The sequence below is a fragment of the Podarcis bocagei genome (genome assembly GCF_964188305.1).
Source record: "Podarcis bocagei genome assembly, chromosome: 7".
Classification (NCBI taxonomy): domain Eukaryota; kingdom Metazoa; phylum Chordata; class Lepidosauria; order Squamata; family Lacertidae; genus Podarcis; species Podarcis bocagei.
Window position 1 is genome coordinate 88,795,856 of NC_138132.1, and position 9,732 is coordinate 88,805,587.

General features: G+C 44.4%; 2 long non-coding RNA genes across 3 annotated transcripts; one reads left to right on the top strand and one right to left on the bottom strand.

Annotated features, from left to right (window-relative positions):
• Nucleotides 1–1,535: 1,535 nt before the first annotated feature.
• LOC308592060 lies at nucleotides 1,536–4,837 on the top strand. Of its 2 annotated transcripts, none has more exons than XR_014010326.1 (3): nucleotides 1,536–2,944; nucleotides 4,044–4,180; nucleotides 4,623–4,758. It is a non-coding gene; the product is annotated as an uncharacterized lncRNA (long non-coding RNA). The 2 variants fall into 2 exon arrangements; XR_014010327.1 differs by having other exon boundaries at nucleotides 1,538–2,944; nucleotides 4,698–4,837.
• LOC308592068 lies at nucleotides 3,880–4,744 on the bottom strand. The gene is made up of 2 exons (XR_014010339.1): nucleotides 4,618–4,744; nucleotides 3,880–4,129 (listed from the first exon to the last, which is right to left on the bottom strand). It is a non-coding gene; the product is annotated as an uncharacterized lncRNA (long non-coding RNA).
• Nucleotides 4,838–9,732: the final 4,895 nt, after the last annotated feature.

Genomic DNA, 9,732 nt, shown 5'->3' on the forward strand with positions numbered 1-9,732 from the left:
AAGGGAAAGTAGCAGATATTTCCCTCCAAACAAAGGTAACTAATTTTGGGGGGCAAGTGTGCCGAAGGTCAGGTCTGTTAAGTTGTGGGTTGACATAGCAGACGACACAGCGATTTCTCCAAAGCAGCTCTTTATTTTGTAAGCTGGAACAGAACTGAACCGCATACAGCTCAGCCGGCCTGCTTTTATAGGCAGCCGGCTGTCAACATTGTAGCAACAACAACCCAGGGTTTCCCGCCTAAAATAACTGAGTGAAAACTACATAAACAATACTCTTGGTGGCCAGGGTGAGAACTTCAGTACATAACAAGGTCCAAAAGATGGGAGGCTCCAGGCAAGATTTTCTGCCATAGCAAAGTCGAAGGAGAGGCAGTGTGGAGCAGTGGCTAGAGTGTTGGACTGTGACCTGGGAGACCAGGGTTCAAATCCCCCCTCGGGCATTAAGGGTGACGTCGGGGGGGGGGGTCAGTCAGTGCCTGCCAGAGTAACCTACCTCGGTGTTGTTGTGGGGGTTAAACGAGGAGGGAGAGAACCGTCTGTGCCACCTTGGGCTCCTCGGAGAAAAAGGCGGGATATAAATGCAATCAAATAAGCAGCCTTGGAGCGTTTTCCGTGCCTCTCCTTCTGGCCTCCCTCCCAGGGCTGATGTGCGAATAAAAAAGGAAGAGCTCGGGGGTGGGGTGGGCTGGCAGTCGCTGCCTCTCCGCCTGGCCTCCCTCCCAGGGCTGTTGGGAGGAAGCGCCCTGGAATGAACAAGGGAGGGAAGAAAGGCTCTGGGCAGTTTCCATGCCAACCAGGGATGCCAGGGGAGCTTCTCCAGGGAGGGCTTGGTGTGGCTGGAGCTGCTGAGGCTGCGCAGGGCCTTCTCCTCCCTCTCCTTCCTCCTCCCTCCCTCCCGCATCAGCCTCTGACCACCTGCACACCTGGCAGGGAAAGCAGCACTTTGGCCTCTTCTCGCGACCCGTAGCTCAGAAGCCGCGCCGCGTTGGCTGTCGGGAAACGCAGTCCTCCCTGTCATTCATTTCCGTTCTCTGGGGGGAAGAATAGAGGGCAGGCACTACGACTCCCTGAAGGCAGTGGGCGAGCCGGCTCCAACCCCTCTTTCCTCCCTCCCCCACGCGCCCGCTCCGAGGCCACCCCATTGGCCGGCTCTTCCGACTCGGTATCTGGGCGAAGCCCGGGTCCTCTTAGCCAATGGGAGAGGAGAGTCGGGCGCGGGGGGCGTGGCAGGGCGGGGGGCCATTGGCAATTGGCCGTTGCTTCCCCGAGCCCGGGACCCGCGAAACAGAGCCAGAGCCTCCTCGCCGCTCCCTCCTCGCGCCCTTGGGATGAAGACAGGGCTGGGGGGGGGGCGGGGAGACCCTTGAGGGGTCCCATGTATGGTCTTGTGTGTCTCCCTAGCCTCTCCCTTTCACCCAGGGACCCCCGAGCCCAGAAGGAGGCGTCCCACTCGCACCAGGAAAGACTGCCGCTCCCTGGCCCCGAATGGTCCTCCTTCTGTATGGAGCTCCGGCCTCCAGGCTCCCAGAGGCAAAGCTAGGAGGTTCCGGGAGGCCTCGCGTTGCACTTCTACAAAAAAGGCCCCCCCCCCTGCACTAGTGAGCTCGGTTGGATAGAGCGTGGTGCTGATAATGCCAAGGCTGCAGGTTCGATCTTCGTAACGGCCACCTGCATTTTCCTGCATTTCGGGGTTGGACTAGATGACCCCTAGGATTCCTTCTAATTCTGCAGGTCTGTGATTCTAACATCTCTAGGGGGGGGGGACACAACTTGCATCTCCAACTAAAAAGAGCTAGATGAGCAGTTTACTATTAACTCCATGTGGTCATATTCCGGGTGCACCTAACTGTTGCTGCGCCTCCTCCCCCCAACGGGTCTTTAGCAGTGAGTGACTGCTGACCTGCATTTACTACTGACGCTGTGCCTTGGATTTCAACCTCTTTATTTGGCTAAGTGCTGGTGCAGTGGTTGATCAGCTTGCACTCTCTTTGTGTTGTGCTAATTGTTGCCACCCACCCACTCCTTGGGTCCTGGCTGGGCCCTTCAAATCCAGAGAGAAGCTGGGGTTATGCCAAAGCAGCCAGCCCACATTTATAGGTAGTGAATTACATATGATAGGATGTTCCAGCCCTGAATGACAGAAGTGTGGAAACTTGCTCTAATTGCCTTGTGAAAAGCTCAGGAACAAGGCAGCAAAAATTACGCTTGTCCTCCTCTCTGGTCCTCTCCCTGGTCTTTGGTTCTGTGTTGTGATTGATCCTGTTCTAGCCACTGAAACATGGCTTGGAATAAGACTTGTCAACTTCATGATTGCCTAAGAAATGGTAGGGAGGAGCATAGGCTAATTACTCATGGAATTATAAAGCTTTATCAAGTACCTCCAAAGCCATTAAGAATCTGTTTGGTATACAAAATAATTGAGCTTCTTCTTATAAAAGTGTTGAGTATAGTCAGGCAGCTGATGTGATAACTGGGGTCTATAAAGAGACTATTAATCTTTGGTCTGTGGTGTAACCCTGCAGGACTCTTCAACCAAACGTTCAGCCCCTGTCTCCGGATGGGAAGAGTAAGTCCAAGGTGCAGGGTTCTTGGTGTTGGGCAAAGTTATCCTTGGGCCTTCTCAAGTCTGGGCTGGTTTGTTTTTCTTCATTAAGAGATTTTTCCTGGGCTGCTTAAGCTTTTCTTTCTTTGGTGCTGCTTTCATTTCATTTCCTCTTTTTGGGGGGAAGCTTCAGTTTGGGAAGTGCTTTGTAAAAACAACCTGGACGTTTTTCTTATTTTGTCTGCTCAATCTCTAGGAATTTCCAAAGAGAGGAATTTTTGATCAAGACACCTGCTGAAAGGTCAGAAAGGGGAAGTGAAGGCAGAGGTGCCTGCAGCTGCTGCTGCTGCTCCTGCCCCAGTGGATGCCTGGAAAAGTACAGGACAAGTGCCTGGGCAGCAGGTCAGTACAAAGATAAGAAGTTTATTAGCTTTTGAAGACTTCTTTGAAAGGAGTAGCTGAACCCAGAAGGGCATGTTTTCTTGGTAATGTCTAGCCACAACTCCCAGTCATGCTCTTCAAGAGGCATCACATAGAAGGGGTACAAACTCTTTGTTCATTCTTTGTGACCTGTCCCACAGGCCTCTGTTGGCAAGAAATGGCAAGCTCTCGAGGGGAAAAAGTATTGTATTGTTAGCCTTCGCCAATTCAAAATGGCACCCAAGGGGATGGAGAAATCCATGTGTTCAAAGACTCAAAAGGTGAAAGGGATTGGTTCTGAAATCACTGAAGAATGCCTAGTATTTGACGACTTGCCTAGTGGCCCCAGGCAACCAGGAATTTAATGCAGGTGACTGAGCAGCCAGCTCACTTGATTTCTTGGCTAGCTGTAAAGGAAGAGTAGTCTTGTCTCATCCGCAGTCATCACAGAAACACAGTGGACTATCAGAGTGTCTCTCCTCCACCATCCTTCATGGAAGAAGGCACTTTTTTGCTGCGTTTCCATGCTGACTTTGGAGGAGGGGGCAAAACAAATATTGCAGGCTAGTAACGTTTTGACATTTGTAAGGCTGGCTGAAGAAGTACCCTTCTTCAAGGCCAAGTCTCCCCTTTGTGTACAAAATGGATGCAGCAGGTGGAAGGAGAACGGCTGCTGCATCCTTGTTGAACTCCTCTTGTCCTGGCAGGAGTACAGCTATGGGGCTGGGGCCCTGTGCTGTAGCATCACCCTATACGAGTTATTAGAGGGTTGAGTTGTTATGTCACCAGAGAAATGGATGGTTGTTTTCAACCCTTGCACAAAGCAGGCACAAATGCCTAGACAAGGGCTGGGATCTAAGAAATACCCATGCTTAGATGTGTGTCTATAATGTGTCTGTGTTGAAAAAGGTTCTAAATTTATATAGATATATAATAATTTTATTAAATTTTCAATAACAAAAATAAAACAACCACAAGAACAACCACAAACAATACTTGAAGCCTTTCCGTCTCACTAGCTTCCTGATCTGGTTAAGCCTTGGTCCAGAAGTCAGCTTGACACCTGCTTACTCACATCTAGGTTCAGTGTTGAGAGACGTACTTCAACGGGAAGCTGGTACAGCTCTTTCCTGCTCACAGGTCTTTCAGGAGTCAATCCAGCCATGGCTACTGGAGAGAAATAATAATCATCGTATGGAAGAACCACCATTAATCCAGGTTTGCAAATTCATAAAGCTTGGGCTACTAGTTTGATGAATAATCATCCCAGGACCATAGAGGGGACAAATTGCAAAAAGGGGTTGTTTTGTAAAGGAGAAAGTTTGCTGCTATTTGTTTTACTTTATTTATTATTATTTTATTATTATTATTATTATTATTATTATTATTATTATTATTACTACTACTACTACTACTACTACTATTATTTTATACCCTACCTTTTTCCCTGAAAGGGACTGAAGGCAGCTAACAAAATAAGAAATAAAGATATAGAAAAAAGAAGCTATTAATTTTTTTAAAAAAAACATTAGTAGAATTAGATATTAATTGGCTCTTGAGTTGTTTTTGTTTTATTAAGCATTTTGTGTTTTGATTTTGTGATCTGTCATTTGTGTGTTTATATGATAAATGCAATAAGACAACCTAGACCGCACCACAGCCATAGCAATGGAATGCAGGGAGCATCCTTAGACCAAGCCCAGCCATTGATCCTCCAACCTTGTGTCGTCTACAGATGATAATTGGCAGTTGGCCCTCTGGGGCTTCAGGCGGAGAGTCTTTTCCCAGCCCCACCTGGAGATGCTGAGGATTGAACCTGGGACCTTGTGGATCCAAAACAGAAGCTCTATTGCTCTACTTCTGGAGCACCTTGGGCTCCCCATGCCTGGTTATTGGACTCCAACTACTCCTGACTGTTGGCCATGCGGACTGGGGCCAATGGCAGCACACCTGGAGAAGGACGCATTCTTCAACTCTATTTCTTTTCAAAGAATGAAAACCTTTTTGCAGCCCGTAGCCAGAATGAAGGCAAGATATCCTTTGAAGTTGGGGAAAGAGCCACAGGGCTGGTGGTTGTGGTGAGACTTTATTTCTATACCACCTGTCCATTACCCAGGTGAGGGAACACCTTTTAAATGACACACATACCGAGAGAATCAAGAATATACACCCAGGGTCTCTGGTTGTTACATCCTTGTGATGGGCCAAGTGTCTCTGGCAGCATTATTCGTAGCTTACACGGCTCAGACTTTTTGCCCTCAAATTTTTTTATCTGGCCACAGTTCCAGGCTGTACGGACAAGCCATTTCCCTCCGTTCAGATCCCTAGAAGCAGAAGGTCCAGTTACCTGCATCTCTGTTGCTCGCATGGGGCTCCCGTCTCTTAGTTTGTTAGTTTCTGGAAGACCTTCATGCTGCTTTTCTCCACCAGTGCGTTCAGACGTGGCTGCAAGGCACTGAAGAGGAATGGGAAAGAAGAGGAGGGGAAATGATCCAAAGCTCACAGAAAAAGTGCTAATTCAGCAGCTGTGGAGCAAAATTATGGAACCAGGCACACAGCATGTCAGAACTGGAGGCACCATCCCTGCCACCACCACACCAAGCCCTGAACTGTGCTCTCTCTCCAGCCCAGCCCACTTGGCAACTATGGGAGAAGAGTGGGCCTCCTGGATCTGGGAAGAAGCTCCATCTTTCACCTGCACAGAGCTCTCCCTCTCCCTCTCCCCGCCTGTGGCTTCCAGCAACTGATATTCAGAGACACTGCTGCCTTCCGCTGTGGAGGTAGAACAGGGTCCTGAGGCACCCTGGACCGAAGATGGTCAGGGCTTTGTAAAAAAAATTATTTACTTACTATGAGGCAGGTGCTCGGCTCCACTTTATGGGGGAAAATGACATCTTCCCCCTGAAGCGCTTTGCTTGTTAGAATTGTCGCCTTCATAAAAGTGCTCTTCACTGCCTCGTCCTAAAAGGAGAAGGGAATTTAAAATTGAGTCACCCAAACATAGAGCAGAGAGGCAGGTAATCTCACTCTCGTGAATAATGGGTTTTCCATGATCAACATTTGTTGTTTGGAATCCATTATTATTGGAAACTGAACTTGGTTATCACTGGTTCCTCATTCATATAAAAGACCATGATTTATTTATTTTAAATAAAAAAAATCTGATTTTTTAAAAATTTAAATCAGATTTTTAAAAAGCAATATTTATGGTCTGGAAAAAATACAAAGACTTATTGGAAAGTAAAACTCCGAGGTGGGTCTCACCAATAGAGGCCAAGGCTCGGAAAAAACCTAATATGGAGGCCGGCTGGCCGAAATATTGGGAAATATTAGAAAACATTGGAGGTAATTGGAGGTTGCAGAGCTTTGAAAAATTAAAGGGTAAGGTGCAAGATTGGTTTCATTATGCCCAAATTAACGAGGTGTTTAAGCTAGACAAAAAAATAGGATTCCAGGTGGAAAAATCGAAACTTGAGACAGAGTTGTTAGAACCAAAGACCAAGTTATTATCGAGAATGTATAACTTGCTGCTTAAATGGAATACTCAGGATGAGATAGTCAAATCAGCCATGATAAAATGGGCTCAGGACATTGGTTACAATATCATGTCGGAGGACTGGGAAAGGTTATGGACCACCGGTATGAAGTTTACTGCATGTAATGTTCTGAAAGAAAACATTATGAAAATGGTATACAGGTGGTACATGACCCCAGTCAAGCTTGCTAAGATATACCATTTGTCTGATAATAAATGTTGGAAATGCAAGGAGGCTGAAGGGACATTCTTTCACCTGTGGTGGACTTGTCCAAAAGTGAAGGCCTTCTGGGAAATGATTTACAATGAGTTAAAAAAGGTGTTTAAGTACACCTTTCCTAAGAAACCGGAGGCCTTCCTCTTGGGCATTGTCGGCCAAAAGGTGTCAAAGAAGGACAGAACGTTTTTTATGTATGCTACTACAGCAGCAAGAATTCTTATCGCTAAGTATTGGAAGACTCAAGATTTGCCCACACTGGAAGATTGGCAGACGCAACTGATGAACTACATGGAATTAGCCGAGATGACTGCCAGGATCCGAGACTTGGGAGAAGAGACGATGGAGGAGGACTGGGAAAAATTTAAAGACTATCTACAAAAACATTATAAGTTATATGAACTATAATATGCCGCATGATTCAGAAGGTTAGCCCCAGTAATGAAAGTGGATTTTATATGAAATTGGATAACATCTTTGAAAGAACCAATGTTTAAATAGTTAAAAGTGATAATATGTTATGTTTTTAGAGTAATTGGAAAATAAGGGATTTAAACTTAAATTCTAATTGAAAGTACAAAGAAACATGCGAAACAAGGTTACAACTTGCTGATTAAATTTATTGATAAGAATGCATTATGCGGGAGATGTGGGGAAGTCCGATAGAAGATGAAATAAGTTGTTGGAATGGTTTGATTTTTTTTTTCTTTTTCTTTTTATCTTTTCTGCTTTTTCTTCTTTCTGTACTATCTGAAACTGGAAAAATGCAATAAAAATTATTATAAAAAAATAAAATAAAAATAAAATTTAAATCAGATTTTTAAAATAAAATGCTTTTGGAGGAAAAAATCTTTCTAAAGATCAAAAAATGTTTATTCGGCTTTACGCCCATCATAAAGCACAACACACAAAACAAATCAAATAAAACAGCGGTCTCGTGCAAGCCACAAGTATTATAACACAATTCACAGCTCACAAGGACAAATATTGGCAATTCAAAAGAAAAATTTAAGATTAAGATTAAAAATTTAGACACTACACTAAAATCAATATCTGATGTCATTATCGAAAATTCTTATAATTATCAATAATCACCTAACATTCCATTCCGTCTCTTGTACGAGAGGATGGCTGCTAGGAATTTAGCAACCTGTAGGGTAATATAAGGATCCACATCTTGAAGAACCCAGGCAAGCTGTAGGTCTACTGGTTTGTCAGCTATAGGCTGGATTATGGAGTTTAATATACTAGCACGAGCTGAACTGTACATAGGGCAGATAAACATAACATGATGTAATTCTAAAGATAGTTTTCTATTTAAGTTGCATTATAGTCCAAAGGCTATTCATCAGGAAATAAGGATTTAAGTTTTTCATATGTGCTAAAACTCAGTCTAAGTTTTTATTTTTTGTTTAACCCCATCAATTAACAAACATGGATAGATATGCTAAAACGTTATTGTTTTACTTAAATAAATTGTTTAAATTGTTATTCTCCTGCCAACAAAGGACAGCAGAAAAGTTGTCCAAATATAAACAGTTAACTTATTAAACCTCACAATAATTTCATAATTATCTATGTACTTATAACAGTTTAACCAAATCAGTAATTTTTTATTTAACTGTAAAAACTACTCTGAAAATGTATTATTCCCAAAATGAAACCTTCATCTGGTTGTAAATATTAAGATTATACCAGCAAGAATGTAAAAATATGATTTAAATCAAGTCTTACAGACTAGTGATTTGAATCGTGATTTGAATCGATTTGATTTAAATCAAATCCACCCTGCATCTCACACACCTGGCGCACTGGCTAGAGCTTTTGAAAGATGTTGTCTAAAATTTCTGAGAGAGAGAGGTGAGTAAATGAGGCAGGCGACAGGGAAAGGTCAGTGCTTTGTCAGGGGGCTTTGTCAGAGGGCTTCCAGTTCCTCCTTCCAGGTGGGATTCAATGGCACGGCGACAGAGTCAGTTCCGCTCCCCAACAGACTCCAAATTGGACATTTTTGGTGGTGGGAAAAGTGACAGGGAAACTAGAATGGAAAAGGGGAGCTGGCATTTGCTTGATGCGACATTGTCTCATCTCCCTGTGAGCGAAACGGAACGAGCGCTCAATCGCTGACCTCAGTCAACAACCCAACAAACTTTTGCCAACAGAGCAGGATGAAGGTTCAGGAAGCAGGTCATCGGGAAGCGGCCACAGAACTGCCACATCCGCTCAGTTCCTCGGACCGGCAATGGCAGCCCCAAACGGTGGCTGCACCATGTCATCTTTGCATGCTTCCAACGGCACCAACTGGTGTCTATCATATTGGGGTAAACCTTCAGGGGAGGGGTCTTTCTGGGGTGGCCAAGGGTCATTTCCAGCCATCATCAGGGTGCTCAAGATATCGATTCCATAAAACATATTTTGTTGCATTGTGCAAAATATGAGCAAGCCAGGGCTGAACGGATACTACCCTTGCTGGTACCTTTCCCGGGAAAATCAGAGGCTCACTATGTCAGGTTCCTACTGGAAGACTGGACAAATGTTAGAACATTAGCAGTGGCAAAGTTTTTATCGGTGGTTGCAAGATCAAATGAGCCCCATATTCTAAACAAAATGCTTGTTTAACCTGGAGGTAGGCTGTATGAATTGTGTATTGTTTTGTAATGATTTGTTGGGTCTCTGGACCGTAATAAAGATTGATGATGATGATTAGAATTGTCGCTTTTCATCAGACTTTTCTTCACAGCCTCGTTCTAAAAGGAGAAGGGATTTTTTTAAATTGAGGCACCCAATCATAGAGCAGAGAGGCAGGTAATTTCACTCTCATGAATAATGGATTTTCCATGATAAACATTTGTTGTTTGGAATCCATTAGTATTGGAAACTGAACTTGGTTATCACTGGTTCCTCATTCACATAAAAGTGGGGTTTTTTGGGAGGGTGTTGTATGTTCACTAGGCATTTGGACACCTCTTTAGCTATTGTCAGCAAATTTTTCATGGTGGTTTCTGAGACCAAGGAGCAGTT